This window comes from Podarcis gaigeae (genome assembly GCF_964106915.1).
Source record: "Podarcis gaigeae genome assembly, chromosome: 2".
NCBI classification, from domain to species: domain Eukaryota; kingdom Metazoa; phylum Chordata; class Lepidosauria; order Squamata; family Lacertidae; genus Podarcis; species Podarcis gaigeae.
This window is the reverse complement of record NC_139679.1, coordinates 53,620,724-53,637,493: the sequence shown is the minus strand read 5'-3', so window position 1 is coordinate 53,637,493 and position 16,770 is coordinate 53,620,724. Positions and strand designations below refer to the sequence as shown.

Genomic DNA, 16,770 nt, shown 5'->3' with positions numbered 1-16,770 from the left:
AGTTATACAAACAGGCATCCCAATAAAAGCTTAACAAGCAATCATAAACAGGCCAGCATCTCTTGCAGGGCCAGGTATGGAGTCAGGATGATGTCCCTGAAATGAATTGCTCCTGAAAAAGCTCCCCTGCAAATACTATTGCTGCTGATTCCCCATTGATGCTCTGAAGACTCAGTTTATTTTATTTTATCGCCCCAATGCTCCTCAAATATTTGATCTTTCTATTTGATCTTTGTATTTCTGTATTGACAGCCTGACGCACTGCTTACTATTTGACAGCACTTGATAGCTGAGGTGCCAAGGCACTTAGCATCTGAGAGTATTTGGTGGAGGGCAGGAACTGGTACTTAGCATTTCATACAGTTTAGTCACTGATAGGCAATGAAGTTTACTGTCTGACAGCTGACAGCTTATGAAAACGCATATTTGAAGCTGGCCAAGACAATCAGGAAAGCCGGGGTCAGGGGTCAACATCGCTGCCTGTTTGCCAAGGACCCACACGCCTGCCAGCCCCCGGAGCTCCACAGCTCTCACTGCCTGACCTGTTCGCCTGTCCCCTCTGAGCAAGTGGGCAGAGCCAAGTGCAAGCAGAAGGAGAATCAGCCTCTGCTGGTCTTGTCCTCTGCCCAGCTGCGCAGATTGGGCTCTAAGCAAGAAAGGAAATAAATGAGCAGAGAGCAACAGCAGTGCTGCAGATGTGGGAGCCTGCCGAGGGCATCATTTAGGTCTTTATTTCTTGCATTCCTATTTTGCCTTCCCTCCAAGGATCCCAAGATGGCGTACGTGGCTCTCTTGCTTCTGATTTTATCCTGCTCACAACACTGCAAGGTAGGCTAGGCTGAGAGACAGGGATGGCCCAAGGCCGCATTGTGAGTTTCATAGCTGAGTGGGGATTTGAATCCTTGTCTCCCACACTTTAACCACTAGCACACCCCCACCCCCCAAAAATCATCCAGAGCTGATGCTGAAATCAAGAGTCCAAATGCCAAGTCCAAAACACACATTGCAAAGCTTGGTGGTCAACTGTATATATCAATAAAGTCAGACTTAGAATTTCAAGTGTCACCTCCAAAATGGCAAATAGTTGTGAATAATTGTTCTAGATCTTGTTGTATGGAGGGGAATACCTTTATTATCAGCACTAGCAGTGATTACCTTTAAGGTATGGTTATTTAAGTAGGCACGGCTATTTACAGTGGTCATAGTTGCCTGACTCCAAGCACAAATAGGTGCCAAGGGCTTTGAAACTATATAAGCTAAAATGTAACAGTCTATCAAAATCCCCAGAGTGCCATTTTAGAATCCCTAAAGGTAAAGGACCACTGATAGTTAAGTCTACTTGTGAACGACTCTGAGGTTGTGGCGCTCATCTCGCTTTACTGGCTGAGGGAACTGATGTTTGTCTGCAGACAGTTTTTCCAGGTCATGTGGCCAGCCAAGGTCATTAGAATTCCTAGGGCATTCATAGTACAATAAATAAACTAGCCCCAAAAGGATACTAGCATGGTTAAACATTAGAGTCAATAGAAAGGAGCTACGCAACTCTGCTATCCTCTCTACAGTGTGAGGCTCCGAGAGACTTCATAGTCAATGTGGCAACAAGTAAGTAAACCTGAGCAACACATGTGCATTCATTGCACACCCTTGAAAAATGGGTCACGACACTGGCACATATACAGATATCTGAGGGCATATTCCTGTTATTCACATATTCACCAATGTACTATTGGTACATTGTGCTATTGCACAAAATGAATAGCTACTAGTGCTATTGATATTTTAATAGATTCGCTAGCCTAGAAAAATTGCATGAAAAGAAACAAGGGGCAAAATACCCACATATATCTTGTTTGCATTCTCGTTTTCTCTCTTGTTTCTTCCCACTATTTCTTTTGTGTTCCGCTCTGTGAGTGATTGTCGCTTTGCAATCTTCAGGTGGAAAAGAATTGGGGGGGGGGGGGATAACATGTCAGGAGGGTGAGAGAAATGCCCCAGGGAAGTGGCAAATATTTCTGCAATTAACAGTGTGAAAATGGCAGATTTGTTAGCAGCGTTCATGCATTATTAAAAAAAACCCAGCTGAAACAAAAGCTGCCCGGTGTTGATTTCTCCTCTGGCAGGATTGGTTCACTTATTATTATTTTTCTGGTTTTGCTCCCTGTTAGTCTCTTTTATCTCCTTTGACAAGCTGGCTCCATTTCAAGCCTCGCTTGAAATGAAGGTTGTTCCAGGCACTCGACCTGAGTGTGTCAGTGAGTGTGCTTCCCTTTTCTCTAGATTGTTGTAGCCTGTGGGACAGAATCTGCTGGCATCCAAATCCAACCGATTTAGTTCAAAATGCACTGAGGAGGAGGGGATGAGTTTCTGTTTTGCTGGAACATAGGAATGAGAGCATCATCTGACTCCAGATGGGTCCTCTTGTCTATTGCCCACATCTTTTGCATGCATCCAGTGGGGATGTCCAGTTGGCTCTGCTTAAGGAGATCTGATGCCCTGTTTTGGTGCTATTGTCTTTTGTAGCAGACGCCAGCTTTCCCCGCTCTGTTCCACTCTAAACAACAGGGCCAGCAAGGCTGAAAGCCTAATACTGAAGCATAAGGACGTCTGTCAACTTGGGTTTCTCTTAGGCTGTATTCAGACAGCATTTTATTCCAATTCCTTACCTGGTCATTTCTATATTTTCTGTGATCTTTTGATCACATGATATAAAAGCCACATCTGGAAATCAAGCAGATCTTTACTGTTGATTTCCACACTAATTGCTGTTTGCAACCCCATTTAAATTGTGGGAGTTTTGCACTGTAATTTTCACATGGTTTTCGAGGCTCACACCATGTGGCTTTATGTCCCCAAAGCATAGGAGCTAACTCCTAGGGGCCGAGGTCCCTTTGCCCCCCAATAAAATATTTGAGGGGGCCGCCCCCCAAAGTTGATGGGCATTGGCATTCAAGTGGTGTGTGCTGTGTCATGTGATCAAGTATTTGGGGGCAGGGCTTACTCCCCCCCCCATATTTTATTCAAGTTGGCACCCCTGCCCTAAAGTAGTCCCCTTTAGGGTCCTCATGAGCAGACACTAGATGTGGCTGGGTAGAACAAGGTTCTCCCCCTTGTCTGCAACTGGCCTATTTCTGGGGCAAACAAAGGGGGAAAGAGAAAGAGAAAGAGAAAGAGAATGAGAATAATAATAATAATAATAATAATAATAATAATAATAATAATAATTTATTATTTATACCCTGCCCATCTGGCTGGGCAGCTCCCAACAGAAAATTAAAAACACGATAATACTTCAGACATTAAAAACTTCCCTTAACAGGGTTGCCTTCAGATGTCTTCTGAAAGTCAGATAGTTGTTTATTTCCTTGACATCTGATGGGAAGGTGTTCCACAGGGCAGGTGCCACTACCAAGAAGGCCCTCTGCCTGGTTCCCTGTAACATCACTTCTTGTAGTGAGGGAACCGCCAGAAGGCCCTCAGAGCTGGACCTCAGTGTCTGGGCTGAATGATGGGGGTGGAGACGCTCCTTCAGATGAAGGCCAAGACCCTGCTTTACACACAGACAATGGGTTTTGGAGTACAATTTTTCAAAGGGATATGATCAAGTGCCAGCCGTAGACTTGGATCCTCCAAGTCCACTTAGCCACATGGGTAGTTCAAAAACATTCAGTGAAAGAACTCACAGATACCAATGGCTTGTGTCTGAAATCCCTAGTTTGTGACACTCATTACAAAGTCTGTAGCTTTAATCCAGCAATGTCTCTCCAAATATGTCTCCTGAAGCTCTGCTCCTCTTCTTGTGGGGATGCTGTCATTGGACTGGTGAGGGAAGGAGTCACCGTAGTGATGGTGCCAAAGATAAAACTGAATAATGTAGTTGGTGTCACTCGTAATTGTGAATTTCCAGTGGACCTCAATTGGTTTAAGACAGTTCTTTAATGCTACCAAGATACCTTTTGCATTTCATTTCCTCTGGGAAGAGGAGGTCAACCCTTGTTATGCTGCATATAATTTATCTGAAAGGACACTGTCAAGGTTTGGAGCTTGGAGCTGGAAACCCTGTGGAAACCCATCAGTACTATTTATTCTTAAAAAATAATATCCTAACATGCCTTAGCGCACCAAACAAGCTTAGGCTATCCAACACGCATGAGCAATCACACAAAATTAAACAAGTGTGATCTACAGCAATAAATAAATAAAAATTCGAAACTCGGCACACAAAGAAAATGGGAGAAGAGCAAAGATGAGTTTGTGGATATTTTAAGGAACCTGAATTTTTACCACCTCTATATAGACTGATCAAATAATACTTAGGAAAGCTGCAGTATTCAACCTATGAGCAAAGACTGGAAACTTATCTTCCACACTAGTCAGCAAACATCCTTGAAGGAGCTGAGCTTATTATTCACATTGACTTGCTGTGATGTACCACCATGTCAATACATTCTGGATATATGCTATTGAAACTAGCTGTGACTGTACCTGATAATCAGCAAATGAGAGCAATTGTAGACTGAATCCAGGAAGGCAGCCAGAAGCCATTACAAGAAAAGCTATCCCTAAGCTCAGCTGATATCCATTCCTGTACGAATGGAATATTTCACCGCAGAATGAGGGGAGGGCTTGGTGAGAAGAATATGGTTATCTGGATCTGATAGACAGGTAGGGAGATTTATTTATATAACTGAATGATCCCCCCAGGCAGCTGATTTTGAGTGCCACGTAAGGGCATTTTAAAAATTTGTTGTTGTTGTAGTCCCTAAGAGAGTACATTTTTCTATATCACGTGCAAAAATAAATTGGCTAGCTTTGCATACTGTGCACACTGACTTGAGGATTTGCTATTCTGCCTCGGGCGGCAAAATGTCTTGGGTCAGACCTGTCCATAGATTCATTTTGTTTTGAATCAATAGCAGACATTGTGGTGGGATGGCAGTGCATTGCTACTGCTTACTGGAATGTAGGGGGGAGGCAAGGCAGAAGCAAGTCAGTGTTGTGCAAATGCACCAGTGGCAGCACCAGATTAGCTCTGCTGGTGCATTTGTGCTGCCCTTACCTCACCAGCAATGGGACCAACCAGAGGTCAGATAAGCACTACCACTCCACCACATTATCCACTACTGTGTTCCGTTTTGTATTGAATTTACAGGCTTTCAATCTCATGGGATGAAATGGAATAATTGAGGGTGTGAATAATTTATCTCAACTCATTCTCATTGCACAACATATAACATATAAGCCTCTATAATTCTCTCTTCAGTATTGCAGCAGTCTCCAAGCTCAGATATCCCACTAGTTTTACAATAAGATCCCACCTCCTTTTTTATTTTTTATTTTTATTTTTTAACCTAAAATTGGGTGGTGATGTCCATTTGCACTTACACTGAATTTCATATGCCCTTTACTTCTCCATTCAGCCAGTTTGGAGGAAAACATTTTGATTTTTTTTTTGTTTTTGCAGCCTGCTTTGGATTTTAACATCTTAAATAATTTGGTGTCATCCGCAAACTTGGCTCCCTTATTGTTCACCCATGGCTTCAGATTATTTATTGGCTGGGCTCCCACCAGTTCATTTATTCCACTTAAGTGAAGACTTAATGGCTGGTCTCCACAAACATCCTTTCAAATTCAAGGACATAGAAGTTGACCTATACAACTTACCTGCAGCGGCAATCTGGGCGGGGTGGGGTCGCTACTCTAGTTTCCTGGCAGGTGGGCCACTTTTGCTTAGTAGGAGGGGGAAGGGTGAGAGAGACTGGTGTGGTGCAAATTAAATGACAGGAGTGCCATGTTGGTTCCACTGGTGTGTTCATCCACACTACACTGACCTATGTACTGCTTTGCCCCTCTCCTTCTCCCTCCTGGTAAAGGACAGTGACCCACCTGCCAGGAAGCTAATGATGCAACTCCATTGATGCAACCCCCTTGAGATTTAAACCAGAAACACCAATTTCATTCCATTCGTTTCCATGCTTCCCAGTTGCAGTCAGAAGGTGGGGTGGTGGCACTGACCTGACCTTCTGTCACCAGTATTGGTGTGACTTACTGGGAGGAAGAGAGGAAGGAGCAAGATGGTGGTGAGGTCATGGTACTGCTGGATTTTGCATCATGCCCTTGTCACTACCTCACCCATCACCCTTTCCTTCCCAGTGAGCTGTATGGATAATAATAATAATAATAATAATAATAATAATAATAATTTATTTGTACCCCGCCCATCTGGTTGGGTTTCCCCAGCCACTCTGGGCGGCTTCCAACAAAGATAAAAGATACACTGAAATATCACATATTAAAAACTTCCCTGAACAGGGCTGCCTTCAGATGTCTTCTGAATGTCAGGTAGATGTTTATCGCTTTGACATCTGATGGGAGGGCGTTCCACAGGGCGGGCGCCACTACCGAGAAGGCCCTCTGCCTGGTTCCCTGTAACTTGGCCTCTCGCAGTGAGGGAACCGCCAGAAGGCCCTCGGCACTGGACCTCAGTGTCCGGGCAGAACGATGGGGGAGGAGACGCTCCTTCAGATATACTGGACCGAGGCCGTTTAGGGCTTTAAAGGTCAGCACCAACACTTTGAATTGTGCTCGGAAACGTACTGGGAGCCAATGTAGGTCTTTCAAGACCGGTGTTATATGGTCTCGGCGGCCACCCCCAGTCACCAGTCTAGCTGCCGCATTCTGGATTAGTTGTAGTTTCCGGGTCACCTTCAAAGGTAGCCCCACGTAGATAACAGTCACAGGGGGTCAAGTAAGTAACACCTCCTTGTTCTACTGACTGCCACCAGTGCATCTTCCTAGTACAGGATCAAAATTTAAGTTTTTTTGCTTCTTAAAAAAAATGCTTGAGAAAGTTTGTAGCATATTGGGGGTTGGTGATAGTCACTTGAACAGTCCTGAAATGGATCAGGTTTGCCATAGTAATGAGCAGGTAGCAAACCTGGTCTTCCTGAATAAACCATCACAAGGAATACAACGGGGAAGTTATGATGAAGCTATGATGAAACAGAGAAATGATTTGGTTTCTTTTGAGTGGCAGTAATAGTTTCTCTGGACACTGGCTGCAAAAAATAATAATCAAGGGAAAGGAGTTAGATAAAATCACTATCAATTGTGGTGATTTGCAGATGTAATCTGGAATCAAAATGGGTTTGAGTTGGTTGGTGTCTCTGGTAACTTCTTTCTCTTACATCATGGGTGGTGGCTCATATTATGGATGGATGTTCTGTATTATTTTATTAATACTATTGGTACAAGTTTGTCATGGTCTTTGGCTGGAACAATAAACCTATGAACTGAATTGAGTTTCTAGGTATTTATTTCAATAAATTTAAGCATTCCTTTAAAATGACAAAATGTGTGTGTGTGTGTGTGTGTGTGTGTCCTCAAGATTTTCCTGCAGTGCCTGTAGAGACAATGAAGGCAAAACAATATGGTCTGGGCTTGAATCTCAGTCTCTTCTATTCAGATCAAACAAAATGCTCCAATTCCTAACATGCAATTTAGAAGTAAAAAGACAGCTCTTCATCTGATCATGGCAGAGAAAATGTGCAGAAGAGGGAAGGAGAGAGGAAAAAGAGAACAGATTCTCCAGTGGTTTTAGTGACTCAGTGGCACCGCTTCCTTGGGTTCAGTGAGTGTTAAATGCAGCAGTGCGTGGGGAGCAGTGAAGAAGGACAAATGCTATTAGCAAAATGAAAGGGTGAGAAGAAGACGCTGCTGGCCCTGTGGCTATTATAAGACAGTCTGGAGGCTTGCTTTCCTTACTGTTAGGGGAAAAGAAGGAAATGGAGCTGATTGCTCATGGATGAATGACAATCTTTTCCCTCACCCCCCACCTCACTCTGATGAAGGAGTGGCACATCAGCATGCTGCTCTGGAAGAACAGCACCCACCTGTGAATGATGCACAGCCTCCCGCTGCTGCCACAGCACGATTTCTGTTCTCATCCTGAAGCAAAGTTCTTAACCCGAGGTACTATTTCTGGGTTAGCGGAGTCTGTAACCCGAGGTACCACTGTAATTAGAATACGAATACTGCATGCATTCTCATCCCACCCACCCCACTCTCTCTGTAGATATAGAGTTAGAGATAGGGAAGGGAGAGAAAAGCAGTCTTTGTATCACCTAGCTGGCCAGCAGTTATTCTGTCATTCCTTGCAAGTAATTGCTAGAAATTATTTTCCCATAGGTAGAGGATAGCCAGTTGTGTACATGGCTGGTGGAGGGCTGCTCTTATGCAAGGCTTGCATCTTAGCTTCTAAAAGCTACTGGAGTGTCAGCAAGCTGTTTGGGAATTGACTTAGCCTGTTGCCTAGCAGCTACAGCTACAGTCACACTACACGGTCCTGTCTACCTCACCGTACAAGCAAAATGACTCAGCCAGGGCTGTGTGTGTGACAGCCACATGCTGAGGATGGTAGGAGGATGGGAAGGGGAGGGGAGAGAGGAACAAATATGAGTCCATGTGGCTTGGCATGCCAAACATCTACGCTAGCTTCCTGGCAGATGTGTCGTTGTTGCTTTCCACAAGGAGAAGGTAATGGGGAGGTTGGCATGGTGACAACACACCAGCAGGAGTGCCAGATTGGCTCTGCCAATGCATTTGAACCGCAACAACCTCCCCACTGTTTCATTCCTCCACCTCTCCCTCTCAGTTTCATCCCACTGCCTACCTTCTCAGTGACTCACCTGCTTGGAAACTAGTGTGTCAGCTCTGTCTCACTTGACAAGCTACTTCTTAGAGTCAGAGGGCACTGAAATATTGTGTGTCATTGCTTGGGGTGACTGTCACCTGCTTTCAATTCCATACAGAGAGCACAGAACAAATCTGAGGGTTTTCCAATGTCTCAAGAACAATGTTTCTTACACGGTTCATCTCCATGCTATTCTCATAACATCCCTGTGAGGTAGATTAGGGCAAGAAGTAGCAATTTGCCCAACGTCACCCAGTGAGCTTGCTGGCTGAATCGGGATTTGAACCCTGATCTCCCAGGTCTTAGTCCTATACTCTCACCAATTTTTTCATCTGGGTTTATCCATTTTTTATTATGGATAAGTTTTACCATCTATCATTGGCTATGCAATTTGCCATGGCTATGCAATTTGCCATGTTAATTAATGCCTAGGAAAGGTTCAGAGCCCAAATATTACTTTTAGGCCCATTTCAGTGAAGGACAACTGGCAGCCAATATCTGGCCAATGGGCAGCCACCAGAAGGCCCACCACAGTACAAGCTGATGCATTTTTATTCAGAGTTAAATCCCAACGCCACCAGTGAGGCTTATTCCCAGGTAAATATGCATAAGCTTGCAACCTTAGAACCCCCTTTCCCTCCTATTGCCAGCTTCAGGATGTCCCTATTTTCATCAGAAAAACATTAGAGGGTATCACAGTTGTTTTCATGCAGGAACAAGTATGCTCTTTCCTTGACAAGCAATATGCTTAGGACATCTCGAGTACATGGGCAATGGCAAGAGTGGGAGAGTAGAGACGTGGCCCTCACACCCACCAGGTTGTAGACCAGACAGTGGCAACCTCTGGCCCTCCAGATGCTCTTAAACTTCATCTCCCATAAGTCTCACCCAGAATAGTCAATGGCCAGATGATGTGGTCTGAATTCCAACAACTTCTGGAGTTTCTCCATAGCTGCTGTGGAGCCTTGTCTTCTGTTAAATTGATGCTAAGCAGAGGTCAGGGAAGAGAATGTATTTCCCTGTGATATCCCATTAGGATGTTGGTAGTACAGTTTCTCGTTTCATTTCCTCACACTTCGGTTATGCTCTTTGCCAGGTCTCAGTCATTACTTTCCTAAGGCAGATTTCATTAATTAGAATATGAGTCACTGAAATACTTAAAATGACTTGGGAATAACAAACAGGGGATTAGTGTGTCTCATAGCAATTTGCCACACCAAAAAAAGAAAAGAAAGACCAATGGCCCATTTAGAATAATCTTCTGAGTCTAATACCAGCTCATACTCAAATTATCTTTGAGGTAAATGAAACACTCCCACAATGCATTTGGCTAGTTATGCAGGGTTTTTATCAAAGCAGAGAAACATTTCACACTGACCTCAGCTGAGCAGAAGCGTATGCCCAAAGTATGAGGATTGATAGACCTTTTATTTTTATCCTAGTGAGAGCAATGGTGCAGGTGCTAAAGCAATTTATTTGAGTGTCTAATTCTATTTTGAGTCTGACTTGTCTTGTCAGCTCCATAGAACCTAACAGTTCACAGGTGTTCTCAGGAATAGCTCCAGCACACTTAAAGAAATTATTGGAAGGGTACGGATTGTGACATAACAGTGTTCTCTGCCAAAATTGGAATTCATTGGGGAATGCGGTCTTTCAAATGCAGATCTAGGGATCAGCGTTCGTGCCTGCATAACCTTGAAGCTGCACTGCAACGTGGCTCCGGATTGGTGCAGTGCTTTACCACAGGCGTATTCCTTAAAGTAGGTGAAAAGGAGAGGCTATGTGGCGAGGTGTCAAGAGTGCCAGACAAGGAATGACTTTCTAAACCCTCCCACTCAGCCATGAAACCCACTGGGTGACTGTGGGGCAGCCACTCACTCTCAGTCTGGCCTACCTCACTGGGTTGTTGTGAGACAAAGGGGGGATAACTGTGTGAACACTGTCCCAAACTCCTTGGAGGAAGCAGGGGACAAATGTTTAATTAATTAATTATCGGAAGGTACAGTACATGCTTCTGCACACAGAAGATCCCAGTAGCAACATCAGTGACAAGGATGACTGAAAAGATCTCTTCCTGAGGCCATAGAGCTCTCCTGTCAGTCAGAAAAGGCAGCACACTGTTGTAGGTGGACTTGTGGCCTGTATCAGTGGCGTAGCATGGGTTGTCAGCACCCAGGGCAAGGTAAGTAATTTGTGCCCCCTAACCTGTGGATTTGCGCCCCCTAACCCCCAGATGTTGCGCCCGGTGCGGCCGGCCCCCCCTGCACCCCCCACGCTACGCCACTGGCCTGTATAAAGCAGCTTCAGTGGGGCCCATGTAGAATCATAGAATTGTAGAGTTGGAAGGGACCACAATGGTCATCTAGTCCAGTGTTTCCCAACCTTGGGCCTCCAGAAGTTTTTGGCCTACAACTCCCATCATCCCTAGCTAGCAAGACCAGTGGTCAGGGATGATGGGAATTGTAGTTCAAAAACAGCTGGAGGCCCAAGGTTGGGAAACACTGATCTAGTCCAATCCCCTGCAATGCAGGAGTCTCAACCAAAGCATCCATGGCAGATGGCCATCCAACCTCTGCTTAAAACCTCCTAGAAAGAGGATTCTACAACCTCCCAAGGAAGACCATTCACTGTCGGACAGCTCCTGCTGTCAGAACGTTCTTCCTCATGTTTAACCAAAATATCATTTCTTGTAACTTGAAGCCATTGGTTCAGGTCCTACCCTCCAGAGGGTACACTGCAGTTTGCACTAATTTTCTATGCTGTGCATTATATCTATATAGATTTCTAGGCACAATTTATTAAGTTTGTTGCCTATTAATATATATATATATTTAAGCCTACCATGCAAACCATGGCTTCTGCAAAAGAACAACTTAGGCTGCAACCCCAGACACACATCCTAGGGCATAACCCTCACTGAATTCAGTGGGACTTGCTTCCACGTAAACATGGCTGAGGCTGCACAAAAGGATAACAAAGTGCTCCATAAAACATTGCTCATCTTATTTATTTCATTTATATTCCACCTTTCCTCCAAGGAGCTCGGGTAGCATACATGGTTCTCCTGCTCCCCACTTTATCCTCGCAGCAACCTTGTGAGTGACTGGCCCAGTGAGCTTCACGATTTGAATCCTCGTCTCTCAGGTCCTAGTCTGGCACTACACAATACTTAACACTCCCTCCCCAACCTTCTCTTTTCTATTTAAAAACCAGAACTGAGTTGAAAAACCACAGGCTTGAGAATGGCAGAAAATAATAAAATATGCCTTTTACCTAGTCCAGCTGGCAAGTCAAATCCCACAAAGACCAACAGTCTGGATTTCTTATTAAGCTAGGAATTGCTCAGCCAAAGGATTTTTGGGTTGCTGGTGTGTGTGGGTGTGTGGGTGTGTGGGTGTGTGTGTGTAAAAACATGGGTACTTTTATTTCTTGTCACTAGTAGTACACCCTGATCATACCTCCCCCCCCTCTGTTTTTCTCCTCTCTTTTTCTATGAACACAGAATGTATTGTGATGCTTCAAGGGCTCATCAAAGGATGGAGCCAGCCCCTCTGCATGCTTGCGTGCTTCTCTTGTGCCAGAGCCATCTCAGCTATTCCAAATTCTGCGCAGCAGCCAGAGGTGATCACACTAAAGAAAGAAGGCAGGCTAGCGATAGGGACTGCTTGCCACGTAAAATCAGCCGAATGGTAATCCGACGGGATGGAATTAACAACCCTCCGGTGCTCACGCGAAAAGTTTAAATGAATGCCACGAAGCCAGAGACAAGCCACCCACACAAGAAAAAAAAAGGTAGCTGCCCAGGAGAAGCTATTGTAGAGAGAGAGATTAAATCTGCAAGGTTGGGAGGGAAGCAGTGGGAGCAGTAAGAGCATAAGAGAAGGCGTCACAATGATGGGTGGCGAGTTCTTCAAAGCCGTTCTTCTCCACTTTTCTGTCAGAACCAAGGAGGGCAGAGCCACTGAGAGCTAAATGGACCCGCTAAGGATTTTATTGATTGATTTAATGGAATTTGTACACTGCTTAATCATCAAAAACCTCTAAAGCAGTTAAGTCTCTCATTCAGCCTCTGGCACTAGTGCCATCAGGGCTAGCCAACATGGCGCCTTCCAAGGGTTGTTGGACTACAACTCCCATCCGTCCCAGCCAGCATGGCCTATGGCTAAGGATGATGGGAGCTGAGGTCCACAACGTCTAGAAGGCACCATGTTGGCCATCCCTGGATGACAGAGGGTGGAATTCAATGTCACGTTCTTCCAAGTGTTCTGTCTGTGTAAGCATTCCGGTCTGCAAGACAGAATGATTCCCCCTCAACTCCCTCCACAAGTTGCTCTGGTTGACCGCCCCTACCAACCAATTGTGGAGGGTGCAGGGGGGGTTAAATTCCATCACACATGTGGCAGTTCTTGTGCACGGCTTCCATTAGCAGTTCGAAAGCACACCAGTGCAAGTAGATAAATAGGTACCGCTCCGGTGGGAAAGTAAATGGTGTTTCTGTGCGTTGCTCTGGTTTTGCCAGAAGCGGCTTAGTCATGCTGGCCACATGACCCGGAAAAACTCTGCGGACAAACGCCGGCTCCCTCTGCCAGTAAAGCGAGATGAGCACCACAACCCCAGGGTCTTTCGCGATTGAATTTAACTGTCAGGGGTCCTTTACCTTTACCTTTTAGAACAGCAGTTTTAGGTTTTTCACAGCATGGTGATGAACTCTGATACTTGCTAATGTCTGCAGATCTAGCTTCCGTTAAAGACATGGGAACCGGGAGCCGTGAAAACCTCAGCAACCCTTTAATGCAAATTGGACATACATCCAGCTTTATACTGCAGAATTGCTTGTGTACTGGCATTGTACAACAGGCACATGAATGATGGTGGCTTTTTCCTTCCTGTGTTTTCCACGCGGCACTTAGATGACAGCACAGATGGTGACTGCTTCCTGACAAGAAACATGTCCATTAAAATGACTCATGAAGATAAGAGATCGTTCTAATCATAGGGCACAGACAGGACTAATTTATTATAGAAAGGGATTTGCTTTGCTGAAGGCTGCTGAAAAGGACCGCATCTTCCAAAAAGCTGGCGGTGAGAGCTATACCATAATATAGACATTCTGGTGGTTCATTTACTGAGGTATGAAATGCTGGTAAAAAAACAAAAACTGATCGGCAACAGAGTTAGGGTCAAACTGGACTTGACACTAAGGAGACCAGCTGGGTTATAAAAAGCAAAAGAAGTTAATACTATGCTTGGAGGGGAGGCATTTTTTATTGAATTCACAGTGCAAGGGGGGGGGAGATTCAACCCTCTTCTCAACCAGTAGGAAGGAGTGCCACTACGCACCTGGTTTCTCCCATACCCTCCAAGCATCCTGCTTTTCCAGGGACAGTCCCGGAACTATGAAAGCCAACCTGGCTTCTGATTTGATCCTGAGATGTCTCTATTTTCCCTGCTAGCGCTGTCACCACCAAGCTTGGAGAGTAGGATAAGCCGGGTGGCTATTTGTCCTAGGCTGCTATAGCAGCTGTGGCTGCGGTTGTGAGGGAGCACACCATGGCTTCTCCATGGCTGCTGCTGGCTCATAGTGGCTACTGGAGAGCAGGCAAGGAGGAAAAGAGGCTGCCACTGCTGAGGCCCCACCCCGCCTGACTCCAGCACTCCTGACAGTGTGTTTGCTCCTCGCTGAACTCCCTGCTGCCTCTCCTTGCTGGGAGGTGGTAGTGATGCCATTGCTGGGAGGCCCAGTGTGTGGCCACATCCATCCCTGCAAGCCAGGCCTGGAATCCAGCTTTTCTCATGAGGATAGACTTCCCTTTTTTTGTTTGGTTCCAGCAGGGTCCCTGTCCCTAACCTGCCTCACATTGTTGTTGTGAGGATGAAGTGGAGAAGGACTGCATGCACGATCCTAAGCTCCATGAAGGAAAGATGAGCAGATAATGCAGTAAGAAATAGGAAACAGCCAAACACCTGTGTTGTTGTGCACCTTCTCTCCCCCCCACCACCCTTTTGACAAACGGCATAATGAAATGTCAAAGCAGCTACTTAGCTGCATTTTATCTCCCTTTCTTGTACGTCAATCATGTGTGACAGGTCAGCCAAAAGCAGGGAGCTGCCTCCCATGCTCCTTTCCGAGTCTGATCTCATTGCCATGGATACTGCTGCCGACTGCAATCGCTTTGGCATTATGTCCGGATTTCCTCACAGGTGCAGATTTGATGCACATAAAAGAATAGAATTTAATTTCCAAGCAGATGCTGTTTATGGAAAGTGACTGTGAAGAGCCTGCCTTTGCTTGGGGTGATGCTTTAGCTGCGCTGCCTCCGATTTTCTTGCAATTACTTCGTAACGTCTAATTTTTATTTAAAAGTCTGCTATCAGATTGCTCTTTCAGGCTACAACGTGCAAAACTCTTGGATAAATGCCCGGTTTTTTCCTTATCTGCTTGGCTTCCTTTCAGGTTCAAAACATGCCTCCTTGGTAAGTCACAAACAGGCACTTGGAAGGCACATCTCTCCCTTAGTTTCTGCTGTCTTTCTTCTGTGAAGAGATGGCCTTTAATGACCTGGAAAAGGGCAAGGCAGATAAGGAGCTCAGGGATGCCTGCAACCTCCCAACATTTGCATAAATGTCAGCTATTCAAAATAGTCAGGGGAAGGAGAATCAATATAATTTGAGTATCTCTTCATCTGGGTTGGCCCAGATAACTGAAAATCTACCGGGAAAACCAGCCGAAATTTGACTTTTTTAGGTGGGGTGGAAGGTGGGTCATGAATACCACTGAGAATAAGTCATGTGAAGCTCCTGGGTGCATACAAATTTGTTTCAAATATACATAAACCAGGAACAGGCAAGTTTAACAACACATTTCTTCTATTCCCCTTCCCTCTACACCATGGGTAGGCAAACTAAGGTCCAGGGGCCGGATCTGGCCCAATCGCCTTCTAAATCCGGCCCGTGGATGGTCTGGGAATCAGTGTGTTTTTACATGAGTAGAATATGTCCTTTTACTTAAAATGCATCTCAGGGTTATTTGTGGGGCATAGGAATTCGTTCCCCCGCCCCCCCAAAAAATATATATAGCCCAGCTCCCCACAAGGTCTGAGAGACAGTGGACCAGCCCCCTGCTGAAAAAGTTTGCTGACCCCTGCTCTACACAGATACTCATCTTGAGTATTTTGATAATCACTGGATGTCTATGGGTAGGCACCAACCACTATCATCTTAACAGCATCACCTCAAGTCTTATCCTTTCACATGCATTTGATGACTTAAATATACAATATTCAAAGATGAAACTAGCTGTGATGAATGATGATAATGATGGAAGACGATAATGATACTTAACACTTCTACAGCACTTTCAAAGTATTTCATATGGTTACAATCATGATCACAACAACCCTGTAAGGTATGTCTGAATTGCAAATGAAGGACTTGAGGCTGACAGAGTAGCTCGGTTACCTAGGCAGATGGTTAGGCTGAGAAAGAATAATTTGTCAAGAGGTTGTGATGTTTTGCTACAATAGCTATAGAAGGCCAGGGTTTAATTTGAGCAAAGGCTCACAACATAGGCACCGACTCCTAGGGGCTGAGACAGTTTCAGCTCCCCAAATGTATCTTTTGAGGGGGCCAGTCCTCTTCTTATTTTCAGATTGCACCCAGTTCTGCCCCGTGGCTCCTCACAACATCGTGTGACACCACATTGCCCCTCCCATTCCTTTGGAGAAGCTGGCACCTCTGTCTCAAAGACTCAGCCCCATTTCAATTCTAGGACTGATGGTCAAACTACACATTACATGACTTGCATGGCTAACACAGCGGTCGTGACTAACCCTTCCCTCCCCAGTGATCATCCCAATAAAAATTGAACCACCACTATCATGCACAGTAGTTAGCCTTAGCAAAAAGCTCTCGCTGGTTCTTTTAAAACATGTGAACTAACAGCAAAAGTAGTACTCAAAAATAACTAAGAATTACCTGCCCAAATAAGAGGGGATTGGAAGTATTAATATTTATTAAATTTGTACACTGCCCTTCATCAGGAACACCTAAACACACCATATCACAAAGGAAGCAATATTATG

General features: G+C 45.0%; 1 long non-coding RNA gene across 2 annotated transcripts; it reads left to right on the top strand.

Moving 5' to 3' along the window:
* Positions 1 to 691: 691 nt before the first annotated feature.
* On the top strand, positions 692 to 15,942 carry LOC310839643. Of its 2 annotated transcripts, none has more exons than XR_014561578.1 (3): positions 692 to 725; positions 12,192 to 12,481; positions 15,844 to 15,942. It is a non-coding gene; the product is annotated as an uncharacterized lncRNA (long non-coding RNA). The 2 variants fall into 2 exon arrangements; XR_014561579.1 differs by lacking the exon at positions 692 to 725 and adding an exon at positions 10,354 to 10,449.
* Positions 15,943 to 16,770: the final 828 nt, after the last annotated feature.